General features: G+C 44.4%; 1 protein-coding gene and 1 non-coding gene across 3 annotated transcripts in view; both read right to left on the bottom strand.

Annotated features, from left to right (window-relative positions):
• The window catches only part of DNAJC5 (DnaJ heat shock protein family (Hsp40) member C5), a 31,231-nt gene extending 18,642 nt beyond the window's left edge, over positions 1-12,589 (bottom strand). Inside the window, exon 1 of one of the 2 annotated variants that reach the window (XM_068207843.1) lies at positions 12,421-12,589. The gene's annotated coding sequence lies outside the window, so the exon portion shown is untranslated. The remainder of the gene's footprint in view (positions 1-12,420) is intronic. The other variant, XM_068207842.1, reaches the window with a different exon arrangement.
• Positions 12,590-12,771: 182 nt separating this feature from the next.
• TRNAE-CUC (transfer RNA glutamic acid (anticodon CUC)) lies at positions 12,772-12,843 on the bottom strand. The gene has a single exon. It is a non-coding gene; the product is annotated as a tRNA-Glu (tRNA).
• Between the last annotated feature and the right edge of the window lie 1,451 nt (positions 12,844-14,294).

The raw sequence follows: 14,294 nt of genomic DNA, 5'->3' as shown, positions 1-14,294 counted from the left end.
AAGCAAAGCTGCACAAATGCAAACTGAATTCAGCAACACGTTGACACTGTGGTAAATTCTGTAACATTGAGGAAGAAATTTGCTTGAGGAGGTTGCATGGTCTTGTGTTACTAGAGGATATAAGGAAAAAACAACGCACCACAGCTTTGGTTACAATGAAGAGACTAATTTATTTTTTCTGACTCTAATCATTTATAGTTCTCAAAAGATGTCAGTGGAGTGGAAGGTGAACGTGCCACCTCTCCAACGACACTGGACAAACTACTAGTTCATTAAATTTCTTTGCTTCTATGAAAGAATGCAAAACAATAGGTTGTTTACAGAAAGTTGCGTGAGAAAGTTCTCTACAAGAATGTAAATTCAGAAGGCTTTAGAAAATCCTAAGAAATCAGGGCGACAGTCTTGCAACCATTTTGCTCATAGCAAAACCAGCTCTTCCAGCCTTATTTCTCCTGCAAATTTGAATCCAGTTTATGTACTGTTGTATCTTCCCCATATACTGGAACCATAAATCTGCTCAGCACCCTTTCCTCCTCTAACCAAGAGACAGACACTGCCTTCTCCTTCCAGAAATCACACATGTTCTCAGTTCTACTGGACAAAGAGCATGTGCGTTTCTTGAGAACTCAAACCTCCACTGAGAGATGCAGGAAAACCCTTTTTACTGAATAATTCTACTGACAGAATTGTCCCCATCCTGTTCCATATGTTGTTACCAGAAAGGGGGAATTATCTTCAGCATACATGGCTTCATAATCCATCTCCACCATGTACAGGAGCTGTATCACAGTCAGGAAGCATTTAAAGAAATAAGGCTGCAATTAAGGTAAATAAAATAAAGCAAATCAATATACAAAATAGAAACTCCAAAGTCTTTCTTTTTCACATCCCTTCTTGCCTACATGACTTGCAAAATGAATCATTGCTGGAAAAACAATGTGAAACAGCTGAAGGGAAAGCAATCTGGCTAACAAGCGCCTACAGAAGACCACTACTATTTTAAAGCACTTTTCTTTGCCCTGTAGCTGTCTTGAAATAAATATTTTTAACCTATTAGTCAGAGCACTAATATTTTATATTTAATTAAAGCTTCCAAGAGTGTGTTTTGGCATTGCTTACATTTTTTATATCACAGCACAAAAGCCTTTCAGCTGAATTTTGCTATTCAGTTTGTGACCGTATGATAAAGATCATGTGAGAGATCTCATATCCATAAAAATATTCTGTTTTAACATATAAGCCCTGATGGAAAGCTGAATATCCAGGGAATTAATGTAAATGCATACATCTCTTGGAAAAAAAAGAACTTTACTGTGTCCAAATCCACCTGCCTTGGGAACAGAGGACAGGTCTCCTACACTGAAAGACTGTGACACTAAAAGCTTCATTAAATTCTCTTGAGTTCTTTAAAAAAATAGAAACACACGGCTTTTAAATAATTGAAATCTGGAGCAATACCATTTTTCTGCTAAATTCAAGTCTGAAATGCTGTAACATCCAGCACTGCTGACTGCAAGAGAGGTTACACTGAAACTTGTGACTAACTTAACTACAGCGACACAGTGTTGTTTATCTAATGAGCTTAGCAGATTAAAATGTAACCATTTAAGTCTGATTGACCAACCTGTTATAAAGACTTGTGACCTTTTACCCTACACAAGATTGAGACTCAAACCTACCAAAGAAGGTTTTCCATATTAGGGGAGAAAATATGAAGTATTTGATTTGCATTTTCTATCCTCTCTCCTCAATTAAAATAATTACTCTAAAAACCTGGGGGGTGGGGTTAATGGATTCCCTACTTAGGATTTCATTTCTCCTATTTAATCTCTCAGCAATATTGAATTATTGTTTATGACATCACAGTATTTTATGTGCAGAGTGCAAGCATCACAAACTGCACATGGCTATAAAAAAACCACATCTGCTTACTCAGTTAAAAATCTCTGGAAAATCAGCAGATGTGTTTGCTTTGTTCATTATTACTCTTAAGTTTTCCTCCCTATAAATAGTTTTTGAATCACCGTGACTACATACTGCAAGTTCACTAGAACAAACCAACCCACAACATTCCCTGCTGTGATGAGTGATGCTGATGTCACTTTTCTGAAGAAATATCTTCAACTTCTTCAAAGACATAAAGCCCCATTTCTGCCAGGTGGGTTGTATAAACTACATCAATAAAAAACCCTCATATTGCTAATGACTATATCAATATAGCCTAACCTTTAAAATATAAAAGAACTCTTGGAACAGATGGGTAAATGAGAACTACACTATTATGTCACACCTGTAGGTAAGACAACTAAAGGCTTTTAAATAGGAAGAAAAAAAGAAGTCTATTGTCTTGTGCAAGAAAAGGTTGAGAAAATCACATCAGTTGTCAAAACATGAACCCCTTAACAGACTGTTACAAAAAGAGAACTAAGGAGACAAAGTTGATCCAAGCAGCCCCTTTTTACAGCACAAGAGTCTTTTGCCTGGTCAAAAAGAATGAACAAAGTGAGGTTACAAAGAACAGCAAAAAAAGCCAAATGAGCAGTTTGAGACACAAAAGGAATAGAAAGGAACACACCTTTCAAATTACAACTTGGTTGGTGAAGGGGCAGGGGAAGGTGGTTCCTCTCTGTGCTCATGGACAGAAGTAAAAGATGGAGGGGAAATAAGTTCATTCCTATTTTCCTTTCCTACCAATTGTGAGGCAGATGAAAAGGTAAATGAGGGTTTGCCCATACACACAATTTAAATAATGTAAAAGTATAGCCTTACAAACTGCAAAACATAAACCAAAATTATTTTACACCTAATTTGGTGTTAGAATTGCTTTGTCATCAAATAAACACTATAAACACTCCTGGCAGTTTCAATCATGAGCAGTTTTTGTTAAAGACTTTGAAATGAAGACTTTATTGTAATGAGTAAAAAAGCAAAAAGAAAGACCAGTTTATAGCAACAACTGAAGGCGATACTCGTATCTTCACCCTGATCTGAAATGATCCACTCTGGTGCTTCCCTTTTCAGAAACTTCACCTATTTTCAGATTATTAATCTCTGCTCTTTAATGGTTGTCTCCCACCAAGCACACAAATCTTCCACTTAAAAAGTTATGAAGAAAAAGGCAAAATTATCAGAATTGAACAGCAGAACTTACAAAGATTTTGTATTTTCCAGAAACAACCATGCAGCAAGCTCAGATACAGAAAAGCCAAAATGCCTTTATGTGATTACCAGGAACCCAACATCACTGCCTCTGTCAGAACCTATTTCACAGGATATTGGGTTGTATTCTAAAAATTAACCTTATTTATTTAATAATACAGGCAGAAAGTAATCTTCCCCTCTCCCCCATTTACTTTTACCTCTTGTATCCAATCAGGTCCTCCAGCCTAAGGTGAAGTATAATTATTCAAGCAGCACATGTATCCACTCAGGTAAAGTTCCAAAGGCTTTAGTTCCAGAGATTATTTCTTCTGCATAGTTAAAAAATTAAGCATATCTAAAGATCCTCACTTCTCCTAATTGCTCAACTGGATTTCCCCAGTTTTTGTGGAGGGTGGGGAAGAGACTATTTGATTATTTCACTTCCTCACAGAAACTGAGAAATTGGTGTTGTAAAATATATTTTAGGCTTGAAAAAAACAACAAAAAACTCAAATAAAAACAAAACCAATAAAACATCACCAGGAGCAAGGGGTGTTCTGATTAGAAGTGGGGCAGAGGCCGTAGGTAAAACCCCTCTGACGACTGGGAGGGGTGAGTATAAACGCAAACAAACCAATATCCCCAGAGAGTACCTCCAGGATACAGAAATATATAGATATATATGTCATGGAAGACATTCTTCACTTCATGCCACAGATTTCTCCCCTCTGGGTGGTGTCAGGTGTTACAGAAAATGGTCTAAAAGCCACAACGAGATGAGTTTCATACCTACCCCATTCAAATCCCCAGCACATGGACATTCACAAGCATGAAAGGGCTTAAAACCACAGAATTCCACAATAAAATCTGAATTGACCAGCACAACTTGTATTACTCAAAACTTCTACTTGTTGTTTTGGCAGGAAAATACAATCAAGTTCCTTTTGAAGGCTGGGTGATGCCAGAGGTGATGCCTTCACTGCAAATATTTCTGTTTCTTCTCAGGCAAATTAAACCAGAGCACATGTCAAGGGGCAAACACACAGTAAATCACAGAAAAAAAGCACCTTGAGGTAGAGAATACATTTATTCCCTAGTGATCCCAAATTTATCCCAATGAATACAATGCTATTGTCACAATATTCTTATAATATCCCCAGAATGATACCCAGTACACCCCCTGCATGATGGAGTCAGCTCTTTCAGCTACAAATACCCAAACAAATCACGGGGCTGAATTAAAACCAGCTTTAATTCAAAGTGGCATTCTTTTACAGGAGACAAACTCTTTGGTATTTTCTAACCATACAGTATGGTTTCACCAACAAAAAGATTTATTTTATACTACTCCCCCACAAACCATAATGATATTTATTTCCCCTGTTCTCTCACTCTGCATACATTTAATCTGCAGACTGCCTGATGAAGGATGTCCTCAGTTCCACCACTCAGTCTAGCAACAGTATTTCATGGCTGCTTGAAAAGAAAAAAAAAAAAGCCAGTCCATAATTTAGAAATAATAGGGCAATAAACAATGTATTTGTCCTACTGATTTTCCCACTAACTCACTGGTAATTTAATAAGCAAAGACACAGCTTGTATTTCAGACCATAGACTTAGGCTGAAATCCTGACACTTCAGGAAAAACCATATCCAGACTTTATTTGTAATTGAGTTTTCTAACACTGTAATTGGGCAAAAATCAGAACAAGTGTAGATTTTACACACTAGGTTTTCAGACAGGAGTCACATTTCAGAGGGCTTAGAACCAAAAGGCCACTATTATACTGGGGCATAATTTAATCACTTAATCCAAGGCCATTCCCAAGGCCTTTCAGTTTCAGCACAAAGTATGGAATTATCACATTTAGTCTTTTTTCCACCTAAATAACTGATAATAAAGTCTGAAAACCCTATGCATAGTTTTTGACTGATGTTTTTATTCCTCCCTCTGATTTTCACTAACACTGGAGCGTGACAGATGTCTCTTCACTCTGCCTGTACCCCTGATGAGACGCCATCGGTACAATGTTAAACCAGGGTCATTCCTACATGTATTCCCCAAACCAAGGGTATGTCCTCCTGGAGATCCTTAACAGGAATAAAACTAGTTGTAAAATAGCACCTTTCCTCATTTAGGGTTATTTAAAAATAGTATTTCATACATCTACACATTTAAACAGCCTCAAAACAGCAAGAGTGAAAGTCACCACAGATGCTTTTTAACAGCAAGAAGGACTCCCTGGCCTTTACATGGAAAACATCAAAAAAAAAAACAAGTCACAGGAAGAAATGTGGTTTTTAGATAAGCTGCAGGAAACCAGGGTAAGGAGTTGTGCATTACAGAACGAGCACAGAGATGCTGGGTTTTCATCATCCAGGATGTTGCACACAACGTATATTCCATGCCAGGCCCAATAACAAAGTCATGTTGGCTGCTGGCCCTGTTATCCAAAGCACTCAGGGAAATAGGCAGGCTTGGGAAATTACCCTGTGCACCTTCCAAACACCTTCTGATTAATTCTGACTGCCTGGTTTGCCCAAGTCTATTGTGAAGAGCCACTGCTGTGCCAATTTAGAAGTGCAACAAGAATGAAGTGAGAGAGTGTGGAAATCAGGAACTTTGTAGGAAAAGAAAAAGTGAGACTTCACTGAGGAAAATAAATACTTTTATGGAACATGCTTTTATTTTGCCCCGTGATAAAAATGGTCTACTCCAAGCAAGAATGTTATTTCCCAGCAATACCATGACAGCCTTCAGAAGAAGGACTGACTGACCAGTGATTTGCCAAACCAAACACCAAAATGATAAAATAAGTTTTCCAAAGAAAATACATGCTTCAGACCCTATTTTCCCTTCACTATTTGGACCAGAAGAACTCCAAGATGCACCTCAGAATTGTACATGTGGAGAAAGCAGGGTCCTGTGCAACAGAGGTTGATAGGCATCACATGGAAAATATTCCTCAAGTTCTCAAAGAACAACAGCTCAGAACGAACCTGGAATTTAAATCTATTCACTGCTCTGTACAGTAACTGAATCTGGCTTTTAAATTCCATTTAAAACAGGAATATTTCTGGTTCTAGCTTCCCAGAAACAGGTCACCTCAGATTTCAGTGGATTTCGTGGTCCCTTCCTTCCTCCTCGAGAACAGCAGGTAAGGACATGCCAGGGAGAGATGGGAAGAGTGTAGGATCCAGGACCTCCAACCAAGGTCCAACCAACCACATCAAACCTCTTCCCCAGCTCACCATACCCACCAAGGGCCCCTGCCCAAAATGCCACATAGATCAAGTCAGGTGAGGTCTATCAGATGGGTCCAATGTGTCAGATGAAAGCTGTCATCAGTCTGACCTGGAACTGCATTGGGATAATTCCAGTCCCTGGTGGATGTGGACTAGAGCAGATCTTAAAAAAAAAACCAAACCCAGCACTGCTTCAGTTCCCCGTCCAAATGATTTCACAGGGACCCCATATGGCCTTTGTGAAAGCACATGAACACTTATTAATTTTATTCCCCTTCCACCTGCTTTTATCACAATGTCACATGTCTCCCAAAGGCACACTGCAGTCCAGACTCTGAACAGGATTTTACACATCCCATTTTGTCTGCTCATACCCCTTCCTGTACTTCTAACTATCAGAAGCAAGAGCATCAGCTTCCATGATGACCTTTGAACTACAGAGAAGAAAAATTAAGACATTACTTAAAATATTTTTAACAACAATCTCTTAATTGCTTACCCTCAGGAAACTCGGGAAGCAACCTGAAATTACAAATATCTCATTTGGTGGGGCCTAGCCTTGGTAGAAGGAATTTCCTGCACCTGGCACATTCAAGATTATGGAAGATATTACCACTAGAAATTGCCCACATCATCTGGAATTTGGATCCCAAGTTCCCCTCCTCTCCACAAGCAGCTTTAAACCTAATTATGTAAATGTCCACTTAGGGACATTTCAGTAAATGTTCCTAAATCCTCAAGATATGAGAAGCAGATATGTAAAGAAAATTCTCTGACAACTGACCCAGACAAAGGCCTACATAAATAAAACTGCACAGCAACAGAAAAACCTGCTAAGATATAAAATAAGTAATGGCAGATGGAATAGAAAAGAATATTTTCATTTGAAGTACAGCCAAAAAATTAAAGACACAGAAGGAGAAATGCAAAGAGAAGACCTCTGTGAATTTCTGCTTCTTGGAACTGCATAATAGGTCACTGTAATGTCATCAGAGAACTCTGGGCTTCTCCTGTCCCCACTGCAAAACATGAGCAATCTGTACATTCACTTTTTCTACAGATTGTTCCTTAAAAGTCACAAAGATTCCAGAATTCCTGACACCAAACACAACTTTAGTAAGACCCAGATGAAACCAAGGAAGGGCTGTGAAGCTCCCTGTGACCAAAGCAGAAGCAGGATGGTGTAAGTGCTCAGATATATAAATAAATATTCTCAAGAGGGAAGAGGAAGCCCTGAAAGCAGGAGGGGAAAAAGTGGGGTGCTGGTGGATCCTTGGTTTGTGCTTTTCTGTCACTGGTCTTAGATACTGCCTGTCATTGCAACCAGATCCACTGAACTGTTTACTTGCATCATTCATTGGTCAGAAGCCATCACCACAAAAATACCAGTTAATGAATGCAGACTTATGTCACAAATCAGAAAAAGAGGTTTCTTAGTGATGCTTTGTTAACAGGTAACCAAATGCCACCAGGTTTTTTGTTTCTTCAACCATTTGCCCAACAAAGTTTAGATGATGATGCTGAAGTATATTTAAAAAACAAACAAACAAACAAATAAAGAGCCCCAATCTTTCACTGAGAAACTATTCTCATTTACAAACCCCTTGAGCAGATTATGAAAGAGGAGATGGCAGCTGCTAATTTAACTCGGGCCTAGAGGACTCGTTCTGTTTGCACCCCTGTGCACCACAAACCTTCAATTTTCTCTTTTCAATACTTGCACAAGAAGATGAGAAACTTGCACCCAGAGGAAAAAGGCACTTAAATTTTACTGAATTTGGCCCTACAACACACTGGCATTGAAAACACTTCACCATTAATGAAAGAGGCATAAAAAGGCTTTAAAAAGGCACATTTCAGTGCAATGCAGATACAAGATAAGTGGAATTAGGAGGAGTTGCCAGGATATAACAAATTTTAACATATGATAAAACAATCTTATTCATGTTCTCCCAATAAAAAAAAACAAGGTATCAACAATACATTAACACCCCACAATTAATGTCACTAATTAGAATTAACTATTCTATGCAGGAAAAAATGCTAAGCCTTTTTATTGGCTACCATCACTTTATTAAAAACATTTAAGCAATCTTGATGCACCTTCTGGAACACAGGTCTTTCTATCAGTTTGCATGGCCTGAAATAGGAAGCAAAGTGCCTCTGAAGGAAAAACATGCACTTTCCAGCAATTGTGCTTTGTATTTTTTTATTGATTAAGACAATATTTCAACTGAGCTTCTAAGGAAATCCTAAGATATCACAACATTCAAACTCCTTTCTTTCAAGACTGAAAGCAGCCACTGGTTAACCAACCACTATCACCACAGAGCACCAGTACAGCTTAATTCAAACGACCTCAATTATCAGAGCACCTGGAAAACAACTTCTGCAGGTGAAAAGAAACAGTGCAATCCTTCACAATGGTCCTAAGCATTGGTGATGTTCCTCATCCCTCCCTCTGGATTCTGCCATGACCCAGCTGTCCCAAGGCCCAGGTGGCCACACCTGAGACAGGGGACAGGCTCACTGCAGGACTCTGTGCCATCTGCTGAGAAGGTGGGGGTCACCTCACAGAACCCCAGTGATCACCAAGCAGCACACTCCTGCTTCTGGAAAACATCCTTTTCCTCAGGCCAGCAGAGAGCAACAGAAGATCCTCATCTTCCCAGGCAGAGGCAAACAAAGAGGCACAGCTTGAGAGCAAACTGTGAGGGAAATCAGTTAATGTATTAAAACTACCTTAAATTAATCCCTGATTGTGGTTTGACAGAAGTGAAGTTGTCAGCAGATGCCAGTTTGCACGCTCTGGGGAGGTACTGGAGCGCTCAGTTTGGGTATAAGCTCTGCAGAAAAGTTCTGGCAACCCATTTCCAGACATACTGAAAAATATTTTGATCTGGTTATTAACATTAACAATACTTACAAAAAGATTACAAACTGGCAAACTGATAAAAGAGGGAAACATGGTAAATATCAGAGGCAGTTAGAGCACTGTTGTTTTAAGTCAAATCGTTGACAGGATAGACAGGATTTGCTGAAAGCCCTTCCATCCTTCAGTTGTACCTGCCTTTCCAGGGAGGATATTCTGGCAGCTGAGTTCATAAATTCAAAAAATAGAGTCAGAACAGCAGCTTTTATATTTAACCTAAAACATGATTTCTTAAGTAATCCAACTGGGTTTCCATTCACTCTCCCTATCACACTGTTCAAAATGGACAAAAATCCTTCTTGAAGCTTACCATGAGAGGAACTGCAATGAGTAACAGCATCAGTGCTGACAATCACCACTTACCAAACACAGAACCTGTGAGGACAAGGGATCTCAACATCAACGCTTGTGCTGTGAGGCTCATGCAATTCCAGACTGCTTTGATCATTTAGTTCCACTCCCCTGCCATGGGCCGGGACACCTTCCACAAGACCAAGCTGCTCCAATCCAGTCTGGCCTTGAACACTTCAGGGATGGAGCAGCCACCGCTTCTCTGGGCAACCCATGCCAGGGCCTCTCCATCCTCACAGGGAAGAATTCTTCCCTAGTATCCAATCTAACCCTGTCCTCTATCAGTGAAGCCATTCTCCCTTGCCCTGGCACTCCAGGGGCTGGAGTCACTTAGGTACTGGAAGGGGCTCTAAGGTCTCCCTGGAGCCTTCTCTTCTCCAGGCTGTACAACCCCAACTCTCTCCATAGCAGAGCTGCTCCAGCCCTGGGAGCATCTTCATGCCCTCCTCTGGACTCCCTCCAGCATGAAAGTTCTCAAGTCATACTCCGGTACTGCTCCATGTTCTCCAAAGTATGAGGATCCCAACTCCCTCACTGACTCCATGGATGCCTCCACGTGGCACAGTGAAGCTTGTCCATACCCCAGCTGCATTCCAAGCCCTGTTCCCATCATCTGCTGCAAAACAAGTCTCTGGCAGGCTCCAATCATCCTGAGCAACTTCCCTGCTGCAGCCAGGTCAGTGATGGTGCCACCTCAGGCACAAACCAAATTAACTGCAAACTGGGACAGGCTACCAACAGAGCAGGAGGTGGATCCCTGGGCACTGGGAAAGACTGAAACAGTGTTTATACTTCCTGGGAATAATCTACATGGACTGTGGCCCACACTAGGAGACAAACCATGCTACAAAACAATACTTTTTTCAGGCACTCACTGATAAAATATGGTTAAATATAGCATAAAGCCACTCTGGGAAGGAGGGAATCTTCCACTTGTGCCTCCAGCCTGCAATTTATCAATGCAACACATCCAGAATTTAGGAGGAACATGACCACGTTGCAGCATCTCCCCTTCATTTAAAAGCTGCGGACAATCCCTAAGACAAAATAAATGAGGGAGGGAGAGAAGTATTTATTTATGCTCACAAAAAGCTGTTTGGCTGAAAATCCCATCTCCAAAGCCTGAGTTCTCCACAGAGCAGATTCTGCACTGCCAGCAACAAGACAAATTTCTCCAAAGCCCTTAGAGCATGGCGAGAAAGCCACAGGAAGCTGCTCAATAAAAATAAACTTCTTTTCATCTTACACTCTATATATTAATGTCAATTTCTCTTCCACTCCAGCTTCTGCTTCCCTTCTTTTCTCCCTCCCAGCGCATAGCATACTTGATTTATTAGAGCTAATTCATTAAAGCAAATTAATTTGGCATCTATTTCTCAGGATCCCTTAGTCAGATTAGGATTCTATCATATTCTATCAAAAGCAAACAAAAATGCAAACACTGATCCTAAAGCAACCTGAAACCAACAGACGCCTGAGAAGCTGAAAATGCCTCTAATGAAATTGCAGTCAAAAGAATAAATTCCACTTCAAGCAGGCTGCTACAATTCAAGAATTTAAATAGGTCCAATCCTGACGCATTTCCAAAGAAAATCCTTGCAGCTCTGCATACTTTGGAGAGCTTAATTTACCCAGAGAAATGGGTGAACCACCACTGCTCAGCCACTGGGTGACTGCGGCCTGCAAGTTTTTGCTTCAAAAGCAGCAAACTAACACAGTATTTAAGCACACACACAGCATTTCCCTTTCCTGATGATAAGCTGGCACGAGGCAAACATCAGCAAGGAGAATTAGATTATTTCACACCGGTCTGAGATGATGTACCAAATTTATGCCCTTTTTTTTTTTTTTTAAGCCTTACCGCAGCACAGACAGCTCAACAGCGATGTCTCACAGTGCACAAAAATTAACACCCCTGAATGAAAACAAACCTAGAAAAGATAAAACCCTTTGACTTTCCCTCTTATGTCAGAGAGGATGGCCTTCACCTTGCTCCCCAGGGAGCACCGGCTCCATCAGTGCCCACACTCCGCTAATAAACTCAAGGCTTTGTGTCACTGGTGTGGAACAGGCAGGTATTGATACGGCACAAAAGCAGGAGCGAGGCGCTATCAGGGAATCGCTGTCTCCGTTCGGTCCAGTTGCATTCCGTATCTCCAGAATTACCTGACTGGAATTCTTAATTTGAGAGCCAGAAGACACTGCACGAATAAACAGAAATATGCTGCCTTTGCAAGTTTCACGTTATAAAGGCTGGATTTGCTTCCCGCCGCTGGTACGTCATTCATTAAGCACCTCATCAGCCGAGCGGCTACTGATTATTTCGATAAAAATTAAGCAGGATAATGTAAGGAAAGGGAAGGGAAAATCACCCCGGCTTCTGGAGCGAGCCAGAGTGATTCACGGCTCCCACACACAGAGATGACTTTCATTTGGAATTCACCTTCCCAGGCCTTTTGTCCGGGGCTCTTCCCCACCGCTCCGAGGAGTGGGGGTGGGCGCGGGCCCCGCACCGGCACCGGGGACCAGGGCGGGGGGCTCCCGGGGCGGGGGGGTTCCTGGGGTGGGGATGCTCGGCGGGCGATGCCGTCGGCTAGGGAGATGTCGGCGGGCAGGAAGATACCGGCGGGCACATCCCACCTTTCCCCGGTCCTCCCGCCTCGCCTCGCCTCGCCGCGCCCCCCCCGCCACCGCCACCGCCACCAGCTCCATCTTGGCCTCCGCCCGCGGCCCGGCCCCGCCGCGCTCACCTGCGGCCCGCGGGCGGGCGGGCGGGGGCCGCACAGCCCCGGGCGGGCGGGGGCGGCCCCGCGGGGCGGGGGCGGCTCCTCGGGGCCTCGCGCGGGGCCCGGTCGCGGCGGCGCGCGCGCTCCGTCCTCAGCGCCGGTGCCGCCGCCGCCGCCAGACACCGACCGGGACCCGGCCACGGGAGGGGGCGGCGCCGGCGCACTGCGCATGCGCGTCCCCGACACGCAGCGCCCCCGCCGCGCGCCCGCGCCCGCAGCGGCGGGAGCGCGCGCTAGGGGGGGGATCCCGATGGGAACGGAGGGGGCGGGGAAGGAAGGGGGGAAAAGCGGGAAAGAGCGCGGCAAAAACGGAGCTTCCCTGACCGGGAATCGAACCCGGGCCGCGGCGGTGAGAGCGCCGAATCCTAACCACTAGACCACCAGGGAGCGATACTGGGGAGGCTCGCTCGTGGTATTCCAGGCACTGCCTGTGCGGCCAGCCAGGGACGGCGGCACGGCGGCACCGGGCACTGCGGTACGGGGAGCGCCGGCCGCCACCCACCACGGGAACCGGCGACTGTGGCACAGGGACCGGGGTCTGCAGTGGGGTTGGCGGCTGCGGCGCAAGGATCAGTGAGGCCGGGGGCTGCAGCTCCCCACAGGAGCTGGTGACCGTGACACAGGGAGCGCTGGATGCGGGGCTGTGACGCGGGGATCCGCGGGGCTGGGGACGGACGCACGGCGGCTGCAGGGACAGTGAGCAGCCGGAGGCCTGGGTTTGCAGCAGCACACGGAACACCCCCAGGACATCAGCCGTGTGCTGCAGGCCTGAGGGTTCACTGCCTTTAGGGCATGGCGCTCAGCCCGCTGCCCGCACACCGACCCCCAGTACGCTCGGGCAGCACCTTCACCCCCGCCCCTGTTCCGAGGATCCCATCCTGCCACCCCACCTGCCATCCCACCCAGCCCCACACCGGCCCTTGGGGTCCTCAGGAGCTCAGTGCAGAGCCGCTTCCCTTCAATGAAAACGAGTGCTTACAATTAGGGCAAATGAGGTTTTTAAGCTCATGAGTCTGTTTTTGCCAGTTGCTCAAGTTTCCTGGCATTCCTGGCTGTTCCCTGGGAAACACGGCTATTTCACAATGTTAGATAAAAACACAATTTCCACCCATCCAGTGCATCCTGGAGCAGGTGGCTCTGTGGTGGTGACCTCGGGAACACTGCTTCCAGTTATCCCTCCCATCACTCTGGCATGGCCCTGCTGCCGTGTGGCTTCTCCGTGAGGCTCTGATGGCCTTTCCCGTCTGCTGCCTCTGACTCACGTTTTAAAGAAATGAATGATGATGGATCCTCTTTGCCAACAGAGTCATCACCATGAATCACACACCCACATCATCTCCTTGCTTCCAGCTCCATCCCCAGCCCAGCTCCTGCACCTTTCCCTGTCCAAAACATCAGCCACTTTTGGGGCTCCGCAGCACTGACCTTGGATCTTGCACAGAGTCTGCACCCAAGAAGAGATGCTGAGCCCACCCCAGCACCCACAGGGTGCAGCAAGTGGGCCCAGGCTGGCAGCTTGGCGCTGGACACTGCCCGCTCGGCTGGGATGAGCACAGGCTGCTGGAGTGGTTGTGCAACCCCTCTCAGACCATAAATCTCAAATTCCTTAAGTAACACTTGCTGTGGTTTTGGCTGAGGGCTGGGACATGGTGCCAGCAGGGAAAAGTGGCTCCTTCCTGCTTTTTGCAGTTACTTACTTTTCGATTCTGCTGTTTACCTGCTTTGTGAGATGGAGCCATCTGCCCTCACCTCAGCCTGGGTGCTCCCAGCAGCATCTCTCCTCCAGGATCAGGTCTCACACCAACCTGTCTGTCCTTAGCCCCACTTGGAGAGATGTA

The sequence above is a fragment of the Anomalospiza imberbis genome, chromosome 17 (genome assembly GCF_031753505.1).
Source record: "Anomalospiza imberbis isolate Cuckoo-Finch-1a 21T00152 chromosome 17, ASM3175350v1, whole genome shotgun sequence".
Taxonomy (NCBI): domain Eukaryota; kingdom Metazoa; phylum Chordata; class Aves; order Passeriformes; family Viduidae; genus Anomalospiza; species Anomalospiza imberbis.
The sequence above is the reverse complement of the archived record's forward strand: the minus strand, read 5'-3'. Positions and strand labels throughout refer to the sequence as shown.